Below are 14,545 nucleotides of genomic sequence, written 5' to 3'. Positions count from 1 at the left end.
AACCTCAGGAATTGACTCACCGTGGAAAACTCATGCATATTATTCAATCAAATAAATCATACAAATCACCCATATTCATCAAACATGTTCCCTCACAACAAGAGATTTACCCATAATTACTTTCAATTAAGCAATTTAGAACATGATGGGTACAAGAATCAATATTACGCTCACTCTCACAAAGAATTCTTAAGTTACACACAATGAATCATAGGCTTTCCCTTAGTGTAATTCTCCACTAATAGTCAAATGTGAAATTCAGGATCAATTAGGACTTTTTCGGGTTGTAATGTAGGCTAAGGGACGGGTAGGAACTATTTGGGAATAGTGACTAACCTCTCTAAGCGATTTAATACACTTCATTATACATTTAGAAATAATCTTCAACAACCAAATTGCACTTATTCATTCATCCATACCTTTTTTTTTGCCCCATCTCTTTTAAGCATTTTCACAAACAATTGGTAAACACATAGTTTACTACCATAAGAATCTATTTTTTTCTTTTTTTCACAATTATGGCAATATTTTTAGCATAAATTATATCACAACCATCCACCACACATCAATTATACACCAATAAAAATTACCTTGGGGCATCAATTTCACTTTTTTCTTCTTCAATTTCTCAAACTCCTTACTAATTTAACTTTTTATTAAATCACTTAGAAGCTCTTTGGATCAAATTATGGTCTATCAAAAAAGGGGGTTAGGCTACTTATGAGGTTTCCAAAGAAAAGCTAAAGGCTCAATGGGGGTTGACTAAGATAATGCACAAGAGTAGAAAAAAGAAAGTATAAAATAAGGCTATCAAAGAAATGCCTATATCATCTCCTAAACCCACATTCTTTATTTTGCTTCACAAACACACCAGGCAAGTTCTAGACATCACATGCAACAAGGAATATACAAAAATCTCACATTACACATGGCACATACTCAACTCAAAAGGATCATCATAGACTCCCAACCAAACAATAACATAAATTCAAAATTAAGCCACCATGAACAAGAGTCATAAACTTGAGCTTAGGAGTCTAAAAAATAGCAATTTAGATCAATTAATATGCTTTTACAAATAAACCCATTTGCATCATGTAATAAAAAATAGCACCAACAAGAATATCTCACTTATTCCTAACTTAAAAATTCTTAAACTAAGCCAAAATTTGGAAATTTCCCCACCCCACACTTAAAAATCTACTTTGTCCCCAAAGTGAATTTAAAAGTAAAAAGATAGAAATACTCCCTGGGGCATCTAGGCCTAGGTAGTAGCATCTTTACATAGAGGAGATCCATGGGACCACACACTCATTCTTTTCCATACTTCAAGCTCCAATTTATGGTACTCAGACTTTCCATTAACCTGTGACTCAACCAAAAACAAAAACTACGTGAAATAAAAATTAAAAACTGAAAAGAAAACTTACCTAATTAACTTGGGTTGTCTCCCAAGTAGCTCCTAATTTAGTGTCGCGGCATGACCCAACTCAAATCAACTATATTCCTTTATTTTTTCCCTCACACTTGGAGGCCATCTTGTTATCCTTTTTACCCCTTTAGGTGAGAATTCTCAAGAGCAGCAGGTTTCTTAACTTTAGCCTTTTTAGGCTCATCAACTTTCATTATGTTAGGCTTAGGAGATAGAGTCTTAGTCTTCTTAATCAGGTAGTTTAAAGAGGTCTTTTGTGGACTAGCCACCCTACACTTTTCCCTTTTAATGACATTGATCATACACAAATCTTTAACTTGGGACATAATTATGGGTGGTTTGTATACATCAAACACCACCTCTTTATCCTCTACCCTCATTTTGGGCGTGCTTTATCTATCATCAATTAGAACTCTTTCGATTGATAAAAATGGATGTCCAAAATGATTAGTACCTGTTCATCTCCCTTAATTTTAAGAATAATAAAGTAAGCAGGTATAATGAATTTACCAATCTTTATGAGGACATCCCCATTTATTCCATCTAGATATGTGAATGACCCATCTTCCAACTGTAACACCACTGTGATCGGTCTTGGCTCTCCTAAACCCAATGTTTTAAACAATGACAAGGGTATCAAGTTGATACTTGCCCCTAAATCACTCAAAGTATGGACTACTTTACTACCAACTTGGATTGGGATGGCAAACTTCCCCTGATCTCTTAATTTCTTAGGGATTTTCTGAGTTATCACAGTGCTACACTCTTCAGTGAGTGTTATAGCTCCCACATACTACAATTTTACCTTTTGAGCCACCACATACCTCAAGTACTTTGCATACATAGGTATACTCTGTAAAATATCTTAAAAAGGTAAGTTAATATGAAGTTATTTGAATGCATCAATGAACTTTTTGAACAGGGCATCCTCCTTTGATTTTATTTGCCTTTAAGGGAATGGAAATGGCAGTGTCTTCTTTACTTCTAGTTCAGCAACTTTTGGTTTCAAGTACTCAGACTTCCTTGAATTTTTAGCAACTTCTTCATGAACCTGTTTGGTCACAACCTCAACATCTACCTCATTTGTTGCCCTAGGAGATTCTCCTTGAAGCTCTTTACCACTTCTTAAGGTGATTGTCATAACCTACTTTGGATTTTCTGTGTCAGTTAGTAACCCACCTTGTGGCCTAGTATTCAATGCTTTCTGATTCTTCCCTACTTGTAACTCTAAACTTCTAGTAACCATTTGTAAATTTTTAGGTCTGCAACAAACTGTGTCTGATTAGCTAGGATCTGCTTCAACATCTCCTCCGTATTGCTGCTTGACTAATTTGGTTGGGCCTGTAGATGTGGGGTATTTCATGGCTGATTTGGTGGCTGAGTTTGCCACTTTATGTTGTAGGCATTACCATAATTTGACCTTTGAGCATTACCTACATACATCACAGATTCTAGTTTTGAAGAACATAAGCCACTGTATGACCACTATTTCTGCATACCTCTCACCGACCTACAGCTTATAGGACGGTATTGACTGTGGCTGTAGGTTGTGCTGCTCCCAAATTCATCCTGCTAAATGATGTACTGATCAAATTTTGTAGTGCAGAAACCTGTACTGATAAGGTTGTGAATTGGTCTTCCTCTAATACACCCACAATTCTTTTTATGGCACTTATAGAATCTGAATACCAATTAGTAAAGCTTATTATAAGTCAATTCCAATGCTTGACCACCTGTGGCTGAATCTAGCCAAATCTTCATATTATGACCAAGAGCTTCTACAAAAGTATGATCAAGTACCTCATTCGACTGTTGGTGATGTGGACAATCCTAAAGAAGAGCCTTGAAGAGTTCCCAAGCATGATAGAGGTTTTCATCAGGATTTTATTTGAAGCTCACTATCTCACTACAACATCTCGAAGTCTTGCCTAATGGAAAATCTAATGAGGAACTTTCTGGCTAAGTCGTCCCATAATGTGATTGAATTGGTTGGCTCTACATTCAACCACCTTTTAGATTCCCCTAAAAGTGAATGTGGAAATAGTGTCAGCCTCACATAATATAGAGTCACCCCTATCAGAGTGAATATATCTGTAAGCTCAATGAAAGTCTGAAAGTGAACTTGTGGATCTTAGTGTGAAAGCCCTGCAAATTATCCCCTACTAATAAAAAGTTGCACCATATTATGTTTCAACTCTAAATTCCCCCCTGCTGCTGGTATTTGAATTTAGGAAGTCAAGTTCTTTGGAAGTGGGACTTCCACTTTCCTAACCTTCCCACCGGCTGCTTATTGTTAAGCCATAGGAATAGTATTCTCTTGGCCTTCTTGGATTTGAGGAATTCTAGGGAGAACGATTACTTCTCTCCTGCGTTGATGGTAAAGATGCTCGGGTTTCGAGCTTGGTTCTACCAACTCCCAATCCCTTGCCATCTTATAAACCTAAAAACCTATCTCCATCAAGAAAAAAACCAAGACCAAGCAAAAAAACACCAAATAAATCTAACAATAAAACTAAATTAAACAATTGCCAAAATACAAATCCCCGGCAACGGCGCCAAAAACTTGACAGTGCCCAAGCATACATGCAAGTGGACATGGTCTACTAAGTAATATAGTGGCCTTCAATAAAGCCAAGTTATCAATCCCACAGAGACTAGATTTGGCAACCATTTTATTTCAGTTTACACATAAGATTCAATTGATGCAAGAGCAACCAAATAAAGAGTTTGGAAATTATAAATTGAAACTAAAAAATATGGAGAGTAAAGATCTTGAGGTAATAAATAAGAGAAAACCCAGGGTTGAAGCACTCTGAACAATAATATTATGCTATTGGATTTTATTCGTTAACTTGCTTATCTTGGTTGTTGATTTGTAGGGTTAATTGCATGATTATGGTTTCCCAACCTGTAACCTGTAATATTTTACCTCTAAAGCATCGAACACTAAGTCAGGCCCTATAACTAAGGACTCACTAACTTTGAACTAACCGATTGGAGATCTGTATCTCCTACCATAGAGAGCTTAGAATAGAGCTATCCAATTACTGGAATGACAGCTGTTGTTGTATGTAAACTCAATCAAAGGAAAGTGGTCATCCCAACTACCCCTGAAATCAATTGCACACGCCATTAGCATATCTTCTAAAGTCTGAATAATCCTTTGTGCTTGACCATCTGTCTGAGGATGAAAGGCTGTACTGAGATGAACTTGGGTACCAAGACCCTTTTGGAACACTTTCCTAAAATAAGAGGTGAATTGGGTATCTCTATCTAAGATAATAGATAACGGAACACGTGCAATCTGACCAACTCTCTGATGTAGAGTTTGATATAATCCTTGGCTGAATAAGAGGTATAGACTGGAAAAAAATAAGCTAATTTGGTCATTCTATCTACAAAGACCCAAATTGAATTATGTTCGTGATGAGTACGAGGCAAACCCATCACAAAGTCTATGTTCACTTCTTCCACTTCCAAGTAGGAATACTGAACTCCTACATGGACCCACTAGGCTTTTGATGCTCTATTTTAACCTGCTGATAGGTAGAGCACTTAGCCACAAACTCTACAATATCTTTCTTTATCCCACTCCACTAATAGATCTACCACAAGTCGCGGTACATCTTTGTGGCCCCTGGATGAATAGAGTAGTGTGCAACATGCACTTTAGCAAGAATTCGCTGCCTTTATTCATCTACATCTGGAACACAGAAACAACCCTGATAATGCAGAACACCATCTCCCCCTTGGGAGAAAACCTCTACCCTTTGATCCTTGACTGACTCTTTCAAATTGAATAGTTTGGGATCTCTATCTTGCTTTTCTTTCACCTCAGAAACTAGAGATGATTTTGAACTACTCAGAACCCATATGTCGTCCTTCTCTGAATCGACTAAGAGAACACCTAGTCTGGAAATTTGAGGGATTTTTTGAGCTAACTTCTTCTTACTATCCTTAACATGAGCAATAATACCAATAGACAGTCTACTGATAGCGTCGGCCACGATGTTGGCCTTGACCGAATGATAAAGGACATTCATGTCATAATCTTTTAAGAGCTCTAACCACCTTCTCTGATGAAGATTGAGATCTTTCTGAGAAAAGACATACTGAAGGTTCTTATGATCTGTGAACACATCTACATGAACTCCATATAGATAATGCCTCTAAATCTTCAAGGCAAAAACCATGGCTGCTAACTCAAGATCATGAGTAGGATAATTCTTCTCATAGGGTTTAAGCTGTCTGGAGGTGTAGGCTATGACCTTACCATGATGCCTGAGAACACAACCCAAACCTACTCTGGATACATCACAATACACTACAAAACCATCTGAACCATCTAGAAGAGCTAATACTAGAGATGAGGTAAGTCGAGTCTTCAACTCCTGAAAACTCTTCTTGCAAGGATCTGAGCACTGAAACTTAACTTTCTTCTGAGTCAATATGGACATAGGGGATGTAATAGAAGAAAATCCCTAAAAAAACCATCTGTAAAATCCTGCCAAACCCAAGAAACTTCTGATGTCTGATAGAGAGATAGGTCTAGGCCAGTTTCTTACCGCTTTGGTCTTTTGAGTATCAACCCTAATGCCATCACCGGAAATGATATGACCTAGGAATACGAACCTTAGCCAAAACTCGTACTTACTAAATTTGACAAATATTTGATGATCTCTAAGAGTCTGAAGTACGATTTTAAGATGGTCTGTATGATCACGCTCACTGCGGGAATAGACCAGAATGTCATTTATGAAGACTATGATGAACATGTCCAAGTACTGATTGAAACCCGATTTATCAAGTTCATGAAAGCTACTAAGGCATTAGTAAAACCAAATGACATGACTTGGAATTCGAAGTGACCATAGCGAGTATGAAAGGCAATTTTCAGAATATCACATTCTCTGACTTTGAGCTGATGATAGCCTGATATGAGGTCTATGTTAGAGAAATAGTTGGCACCCTGAAATTGGTCAAACAAGTCATCAATTCTTGGAAGAGGATATTTGTTCTTGATTGTGACTTTATTGAGCTGACGGTAATCAATACACATTCTAAGAGAACCATTTTTCTTGCGCATGAATAAAACTGAAGCACCCCATGGGGACACGCTGGACCTAATAAATCCCTTATCTAAGAGATTCTTCAATTTCTATTTAAATTCTTTGAGATCTACTGGTGCCATTCTATATGGCGGAATAGATATAGGCTGAGTATCTGGAAGAAGATCAATGCCGAAGTTTACTTCTCTTTTGGAAATAATTCCTAGAAGATCTTTGAGAAAGACATCTGAATATTCATTCACTACTGGGACTTATTCAAGATTGGGAGTTTCACAACTAGTGTCTTTAACTCAAACAAGATGATAGACACACCCTTTAGATATCATTTTCCATGCCCAAAGGTAGGAAATAAGCTGACCTCTAAAAGCGGATACATTACCCTTCCACTCTAGGATGGATTCATTTGGAAACTAAAACTCCACTATTCTATTTCTACAGTTGACTATGGCATAGCATGAATGAAGCCAATCCATGTTGAGAATAACATCAAAATCAGTCATCTCTAATTTGACTAAGTCTATGGAAGTGACTTTCTGGTATATCATAACCGGCCAATTCTTGTATACCCGCTGAGCTATGATGGTTTTACCCACTAGGGTAGAAACTAAAAAGGGCTCAGCTAGAATTTTGGGACTGACTCCGAAATCAACTGATATATAGGGAGTAACAAAGGACAAAGAAGCTTTCAGATCTAGCAAAGCGTAAACAAGAACATGAAAGATCTGTAACATACCGATAACCATATCAGAAGAATTTTCTTGATCTTTCTAGGACTAGAGAGCATAAAGCCTGTTTGGGCGTTGCCCACTAGTAGCGCTGGAGGTGGCACCCTACTGGTTCGAATGATCGAATTAAGCTGAGGAATGGTTCTGCTGACCCTGATAACCTGACTGGGTACAATCTCTAACTCTGTTTCCTAGCTTTCCATATTCAAAACATATATTGCTACCAGCTCTGCAAGCACCATTGTGGTTCTTACCGCAAGTCTGACAAAGGGGCTTAGTTCAGGCATTACTGACACTGCTATGAGACTTTGAGCCTGGAGCCCTATTTCTATTACCATCCCTGAATTTTGAAGCTGGAGCACTAGCTAAAGAAAAAGTTGGAACTGATGACTTAGAATAAAACTGAGAACGGTTTCCTCCTTCTAATTTGGATTGAGCAAAGTTAAAATTATCTTTCCTTGCTCACTTATTCTGCTTCTCCCACATCGTAATCTTTTTCTCCTCTATCTGCTGGCCATTATTCTAAAACCTGACTAGAGTTATGTCACTATTAAACTTCGTTGACGTATACTCATTGACCATACTATCATTCACCCCAAAAACAAACTTACTCATCTTGGTCTTGCTGTCCACAACCACATGAGGGGGCATATCTTGCTAATTGAATAAACTTAATAGAATACATTTTCACCATCATATTACCCTGCCTGAAGTTGATGAATTCTAACACCTTAGCTTCTCTTAGCTTTAGGGGAAAGAACCTCTCTAAGAATGCGGTGACAAACTTCTCCTACTCAATAGGCCCTACATTATATGGTCTTTTTGACTTCTGCTACTTAACCTAGGTATGACCAACATCCTGCAATTGATATGTAGCTATCTCCACACTTTCACTAGAGTAACCCCCGTGATATCCGTAATTTTTTAAACTTGATCAAGAAATTCTTGAGGGTCCTCATCTGACTTAGACCTGAGAAAGGATGGAGGATTTATCTGGGTAAAGTCCCAAATCCTGGCTGTAGCTAAATTGGCAACTGGGTTGGCCGGAATGATAGCTGGTCATTCATTTTGAGCAGAAACTGACTGGGCAAAAGTAGTGAATGTAGCTCTAAACTCTGCATGAGAAACATAATCGCCCAAAGGTACTTAGGGCTAAGGGGTTGACTGATTCCCATTTCTTTTTTTGGAGGCATATTCTATAAAAGAAAAGAGAGAAATAGATTAGACTGAGAGATTGACTTAAGACTATGCTCACTGGCACGACATAAAAACTGAAAAAAGGGAAACTGTTCCTAAAACATCTTATAGCCTACTGCACATAAATGTGGCGCGCAATACACCCATGTACAAAACTCTACAAGATGAGACTTTCAGATTTCATAGGACACTATTAAACCTTAGGCTCTGATACTAAGTTTGTAATGCCCTGAATCTGGTACTCGAAATGCTACATGGTGCTCATGACCCCAAAGGACCACAAGCTAGCCCATGAATGATATCTGTACCTGAACATTGCATAATATACTAAATAATTATGGAAATAAAGGCTGAAAGGCAATAAGGTTCAAAATTGTAACATAACTAATAAAAATGTAACATCTAGATGGGGTATGAAATACCCAAAATAACTGAAATAACTTTATGAACATAATAGTCTGAAAAGCCTCTAACTGACTGAACTATCTGAATAAGGAGTTGATGGGACATATCCCCAACTAATTCCAACTAATAAATAAATAAATGAGGTAATAAAATAATGATCATGTCCTTGAAAAATGAGGACTCACTGCTAACTCTAACTGAACTTATGGTATAAGACACCATAGCGAAAATACATCAGTACTTTGAATGTACTGGTATGCATGTGAGGTAAGATGAATGCATAGGGTTCATATGGATGAACAATACTAACTAACTGACTAATATGAATATGAGAATGCATGCACGAATACATAGTAGCTATAACTGAGATCATGATAATATGAATTTAATGATAACTAACATGACTAGTAACTGAGTTTTGATGACTGATATAACCGATAACCTGAGTGACTGTATTTGACAGTCTTGAATCTAATGAAACTAGTTGAATTTTATATTATTCTGAGTTGACTGTATCTGACAGTCCTAAATTCTGTAGAAATATCTGAGTTCTATTACTGGGACTGAATGACTGTATCTAACAGTCCTGATTTTTGTAGCTGAAACTATAGGAAGTATTTATCTAACCAACATACCCCAAATAACGCATTATAGCTAAGTTTGGGTCCAATCTATAACCCCAATTCGAACAATGTCAATACCGCACCACCAATAAGGACTAGCTATGAGTGACCCTCATCTGATAGTGCCCCAAGAGAGAATGGTAGGGCCCTCATATGACAGTTCTTATCCACCTCATCAACTCTCATCCGATAGTGTTGATGTCTCAACCTATGCTGGCGACATAGTTCTGGAATGCAAGGATAACTTTTAAGAATTACACCCTCATCTGATAGTGTGTTTGCATCCTTGGGTTCACTCGGTGCTAATTTCTACTCCCATCTGAATAGACACTGTTCATGAATTACTAAACTAAACTAGACTAAGTTAACTTAATTTCGTTGACTGACGAAATATTACTGAGATTTCTATATTACTGAACTTTTCGAGATTACTGGGATTTCTGAGTTTTACTGAGTTTTCCTGAGTCACATGACTAACTTAATTCTACTTAACATGGCTTGACTGAGGATATCGTGAAAACATGACGCTGTCTCTAGGAACATAACTAAATTATCGGGTAAAAGTACCCCCAGGATTCGATGGAAAGAAACTGACAAAGTAAGAATTTCTTGAATACATAACCAACATCACAATCCATAATTCATTTATTGAGGCATTTCATCAAACGTGTGATATGCATAAACTTGTACATACATGAGGATTGCATAATATCATACTAGTTGGGCTCTTTTCCTTCACATAGGCATTTAATCAAATACATGGTAAGCATAGTATATGTAGACAACATTATACAACAAATAAACATCATGATTCAACTCTATTTTTATCATCCATGGGTTTAATCATAGGTTCACATGAATCTACACCTATACTAATCAATTCCATATAAAATTAATAACCCAACATAGATTAAAATTCAATTGGTCATTATCAACATGAACAAAAGCAAACCCAACATGAAATTCATACAGAAATCCATACACTTGAACTTTGAAAAGAGATTATTGGGCTTCATGGATGAAAGGAATCCATGAATGAACACTATGCATACTTGGTAATGAGTTTCTTGAAGTTCTTGAACTTGAAGAATTTGGATCTCTTAGTTCTTGAAGAAGATTTGTATTTTGTTGCTTTAGGATTGCTCTTAGGGAGAAAACCCTAATTGATGTTGTGGAAGAATAATGATTTTTTTTTTAGCCTTGGTCGGATATTACTAGGTATATAAACGGGTGGTAAAATACCAAAAAGCGCCTTTAAAAACAAATTAAAAATTACTAAACAGGATATGCGACGGTGAGTGTGACGGTCCATCGCTGGCTCGACAGTCAGTCATTTCGACTATCGTACATGGACCAAAAAAAGGACTCACTGCATAAGTTGCAACGGCTTGGGTGATAGTCCATCGCAAGTTTCACGGTCTGTCAACCTATCCATCGCACATTATCCAGAAGGTTGCCTCACTACCTTGGCTGTGACGGTCAAGGCGAAGGTCCATTGCTAGATCGACGGTCCGTCATCCTGACCGTAGCACATAGGCAATTCTGACAACTCTAAGTAAAATGTCCATAACTTTTTACTCCGATACCAGATTTGGACAAAATTGGCATCATTGGAAAGATAATTCAGTTTCCCACATGATGAAAATTGAAAATCTTAAAAATTCCATATGTATAAAGAGGATTCATATGTCAAAGTAAGTTTCTAACATTCTTGGGATGATTTCAAGCTAGGAAAAAGCATGAGGTATTACAATATCTCCCCCTTGAGAACATTCATCCTCAAATAAGACTGAGTGAGAGAGGAGAATATAAACTAATGTACACACTAAGCATGAATGACTAAAACGTGATTTCTTAACTGACATGACTGATAACTAAAATCTGAACATAAAATTGAAAAGCTTAATGACAACTATTACCTTGATCTAGATTTGAGTTTACGAAGAAGAAGTAAGGATACTTGGTCTGCATGTCTTCTTCTGCTTCCCAAGTAGCTCCCTCAACTGAATGATTTTGCCAAAGAACTTTGACTAGAGGGACTTCTTTGTTCCTCAGTCTACGAGTCTGGTAGTCAAGAATTTCAAGTGGAATATTTTCATAAGAGATGTTGTTCTGAACATCTATGCTCAGAATAGGGACTTCAACGGTTGGGTCACCTATGCCCTTCTTGAGTAAAGAGACATGGAAGACTGGATGAACTGAGGCTATATTTGAAAGCAATTCGAGCTCATAAGCTACCTTGCTAAAACAACTAAGAATTTTGAAGGGACCGATATATCGGGGACTGAGATTTCCCTTCTTGCCGAATCCCTTCACTCCCTTCATGAAGAGATCTTTAGATAGACATAATTACCAATCTCAAACTCGAGATCCTTTCTATGTACATATACATAAGACTTTTGTCGTGTTTGAGCAGCCCATAGTCTTTCTCTGATCAATAGGACTTTCTCTAAAGCGTCGAACACTAAGTCAGGCCATATAACTGAGGCCTTACTAACTTCGAACCAACCAATTGAAGATTTGCATCTCCTACCATAGAGATCTTTGAATAGAGCCATCCGAATATTGGAATGATAGTTGCTATAGTATGCAAACTCAATCAAAGGCAAGTGGTCATCCTAACTACCCTTGAAATCAATTGCACATGACCTTAGTATATCTTCTAAAGTATGAATGGTCCGTTCTGCTTGACCATTTATCTGAGGATGAAAGGTTGTACTGAGATGAACTTGGGTACCAAGACCCTTTTGAAATATTTTCCAGAAATAAAAGGCGAATTGGGTACCTCTATCTGAGATAGTAGAAAATGGAACACCGTGCAATCTGGCCAACTCTCTGATGTAGAGTTTGGCATAATCCTCGGCTAAATAAGAGGTATGGACTTAAAGAAAATGAGCTGATTTGTCCATATTATCTACAATGACCCAAACTAAATCATGCTAGTGATGAGTATGAGGCAAACCCATCACAAAGTCCGTGTTCACTTCTTCTCACTTCCAAGTAGAAATACTAAACTCCTGTATGGACCCATTAGGCTTCTGATGCTCTTTCTTAACCTGCTGACATGTAAAGCACTTAGCCATAAACTCTGCAATATCTCTCATTGTCCCATTCCATCAATAAATCTCCTACAAGTCGTGGTACATCTTTGTTTCCCCTGAATGGATAGAGTAGCACGCACCATGCGCTTCAGCAAGAATTCACTACCTTAAGTCATCTACATCTGGAACACAGGGATGACCCTAACAACGCAGAACACCATCTCCCTCTTAGGAGAAAACCTCTACCTTTTGATCCTTGACTTACTCTTTCAACTTGACTAGTCTGGGGTCCTTATCTTATTTTTCTTTCACCTTGGAATCTAGAGATGATTTTGAACGACTCTGAACCAATATGTCACCCTTCTTTGAATCGACTAAGAGAACACCTAGTCTAGCAAGCTGATGGATTTATTGAGCTAACTTCTTCTTACTGTCCTCAACATGAGAAACACTGCCCATAGACAGTCTACTGAGAGTGTCGGCCATGACATTGGCCTTGCCCGAATGATAAAGAATACTCGTATCATAATCTTTCAAGCGCTCTAACTACCTTCTCTGACAAAGATTGAGATCTTTCTAAGAAAAAACATACTAAAGGCTCTTATGATCTGTGAACACATCTAGATAAACTCCATACAGATAATGCCTTTAAATTTTCAAGGCAAAAACTATAGCTGCTAACTCAAGATTATGAGTAGGATAATTCTTCTCATGGGGTTTAAGTTGTCTGGAGGCGTAGGTTATGATCTTACCATGCTGCATGAGGACATAACCTAAAACTACACTGTATGTATCACAATACACTACGAAACCATCTGAACCATCTGGAAGAGCTAAGACAGGAGCTGAGGTGAATAGAGTCTTAAACTCTTAAAAACTCTTCTTGCAAGGATCTGACCACTGAAACTTGACTTTCTTCTGAGTCAATGTGGACATAGGGGATGCAATAGAAGAAAATCCCTTAACAAACCATCTGTAATAGCCAGCCAAACCCAAGAAACTCTTGATGTCTGATAGAGAGATACTTCTGGACCAGTTTCTTACCACTTTGGTCTTTTAAGGATCAGCCCTAATGCTATCACTAGAAATGATATGACCAAGGAATGCTACTGACCTTAGCCAAAACTCGCATTTACTGAATTTTGCAAATATCTGATGATCTTTGAGAGTCTGAAGTATGATTCTGAGATGGTCTGCATGATCACGCTCACTGCGAAAAAAGATAAAAATGTCATCTATAAATACTATGATATACATGTCTAAGTAATTCTTGAATACCCGGTTCATCAAGTCCATGAAAGTTACTGGGGCATTAGTAAGAACAAAGGACATGACTAGAAATTAAAATTGACCATACTGAGTATGAAAGACTGTTCTTAAAATGTCACATTCTCTGACTCAGAGCTGATGATAGCCTGATCTGAGGTCTATCTTAGAGAAATAGCTGGCACCCTAAAGTTGGTCAAATAATTCATTAATTCTGGGAAAAGGATATTTGTTCTTGACCATTACTTTATTGAGTTGACGATAATCAATACACATTTTGAGAGAATCATCTTTCTTGTGCATAAATAAAACTAGTGCACCCCACGGGGATATGTTGGGCCTAATGAATCCCTTATATAAGAGATCCTTCAACTACTCTTTTTATTTTTTGAGTTCTGGTGGTACCATTCTATGTGGCGGAATAGATATAGGCTGAGTATCTGGAAGAAGATTAATGTCGAAGTATATTTCCCTTTTGGGAGGAATTTCTGGAAGATCTTCGGGAAAGACATCTGAATATTCATTCACTACTGGCAATGATTCAAGACTGGGACTTTCAAAATGAGTGTCCTTAACTCAAACAAGATGATAGACACATACTTTAGATATCATTTTTTGTGCTCGAAGGTAGGAAATAAGCTGACCTCTAAAAGCGGATACATTACCCTTCTACTTTAGGATGGGTTTTTTTGGAAACTAAAACTAAACTATTCTATTTCTGCAGTCGACTATGGCATTGTAGGAATGAAGCCAATCTATGCTGAGAATGACATCAAAATCAGTCATT

General features: G+C 37.5%; 1 non-coding gene across 1 annotated transcript; it reads left to right on the top strand.

Moving 5' to 3' along the window:
• Nucleotides 1-3,243: 3,243 nt before the first annotated feature.
• Nucleotides 3,244-3,348, top strand: LOC124899131. The gene has a single exon (XR_007056269.1). It is a non-coding gene; the product is annotated as a small nucleolar RNA R71 (small nucleolar RNA).
• Nucleotides 3,349-14,545: the final 11,197 nt, after the last annotated feature.

This window comes from Capsicum annuum, chromosome 5 (genome assembly GCF_002878395.1).
Source record: "Capsicum annuum cultivar UCD-10X-F1 chromosome 5, UCD10Xv1.1, whole genome shotgun sequence".
NCBI lineage: Eukaryota > Viridiplantae > Streptophyta > Magnoliopsida > Solanales > Solanaceae > Capsicum > Capsicum annuum.
Note: the sequence above shows the minus strand (reverse complement) of the source record. Positions and strands in the feature narration are given on the sequence as shown.